The sequence below is a fragment of the Felis catus genome, chromosome E3, assembly GCF_018350175.1.
Source record: "Felis catus isolate Fca126 chromosome E3, F.catus_Fca126_mat1.0, whole genome shotgun sequence".
NCBI lineage: Eukaryota > Metazoa > Chordata > Mammalia > Carnivora > Felidae > Felis > Felis catus.
Window position 1 is genome coordinate 25,027,913 of NC_058383.1, and position 1,773 is coordinate 25,029,685.

Below are 1,773 nucleotides of genomic sequence, written 5' to 3' on the forward strand. Positions count from 1 at the left end.
TCCCTTTTTCTCTCTCTTCATCTTCTGGGACTCCTATTTTTCAGATGTTATTCCTTTTTTTGTTTTTTGAGACTACTTCTTGTAGCATGCTCTTTTGCCTGTTTGCCTCCTTTTCTCAGCTTCATTATTCTCCATAAATTTATCTTCTATTTTGTTGATTCACTGCTCTGCTTCATTCATCCTTGTCGTTGTGACATGCATTCAGTACTGCATGTCAGTTAGAGCATTTTTAATTTCATCCTGACTAGATTTTATTTATCTCTTCAAAAACAGATTTTATGCTTTTTTCCACCCCAGGTAGAACTCCTATTTTCATGGTTCTAAATTCTAGTTCAGACATCTTGCTTATATCTGTGTTGATTAAACCCCTGACTATCATTTCTTCCTGTTCTTTCTTTTGGGGTGAATCCTTCATCTTGTTATTTTAGAGGAAGAAAAAAATTAGTAAAATAAAAAATAATTCAAATAAAGGATGCTATATCCTAGATGCGTTTTGGTTGGCTTGTTGACAGAAGCTTGCTAGAATAGAGAAAAGTATGAAAGAAAAGGAAAAAAAAGCAAAAATTAAAATGTATGTAATTAGAATAAAATAAAATAAATGAAATAGAATAAAAGATCTTAAAAAGTCAAAAATAAAAAAATAAACCAAAAATAAGTTTTTCCCTTTCTGTTTCCAAAGAAGAACAAACAAAGGAAGAAAAAAGTCTGTATTTTAAGCCAAAACAGAAGAAAATGTACAAATAAATGAACCAGGAAACAGAATAAAACCCGAACGAAGTTACATCCAGTTTCACCTAGAACTGAAACTATGAAGCCCTCTATAGTCCATACACTAAGCAAGTGAAGTGACTTGTGCTGGTCTACTAGGAGATGTGCCTGAAGGGGCAGTTGGGCAATGCGTAGTATAATGGCTTTGTTCTCCACTATAGCTTATTGGTGTGGGTGTACACATGTACATGCATGGGAGAAGTGGAAATGGCTTCACCCAGCTCCCTCATCTCTGGCACAGGAACTTCACACTCTCACCAACTCACGACCAAGCACCTCTTCATTGTCTCCGGCCTCTGTCTGCTCCCCACCTCTACCCTATCCTGTCCACACTGCCTGCCTGCCAAGCATCACCTTCCTCCAGAGTTTTATCTCAGATGGGGTTGTGTTTCAAAACCCCACACTTCAGAGACAGCTGGGCTTGGACAAGCACTGACTCACTGGGGGAGGGTCTCAGTGAGCAGCGGCCAGGGGAAGGCTTGTCCAGAAAACATGTGTGTGATCGTGCAGCAGCAGAGGTTCAGAGGTTATGGCAAATCACAAAACACAGCTGGTTCCAGGTTTCACTCTGGTGTCTTTGTCCCAATACCAGCAAATGTGGCTGCTCTCTGGGGTCCACATGAGATCTCTGTCTGAGGGGAGGCCATATGGCCTCTACCAAGTGCACTCCAAGCAGGGGAATCACTTCTCCCCATGTGGCCCATGGACCTCTCAGGCCCCACTCCCTGCTCCTGGGGAGCCGCCCTACTTCCTCACCAGAGCACAGCCAGGCACTGAGTTACAAAACTTCAGACTCTGCACTCCACTGTTCATAGAATCCTGGTGATATTGAAACCCTCTCCTTTCTTCCTGTCAAAGGTTTTGGGGAATTGATTTCTTGTTCAGTCCCCTGTAAGCATTTTTATTCTTTCTCTCCCTTTCTTTCCAGCTACTTTCAGGGGAGTGCTTTTCTTGCACAATTCCAATGCACCACACTTTCCCCCTTTCTCTTTCTCTGTCCTCTCT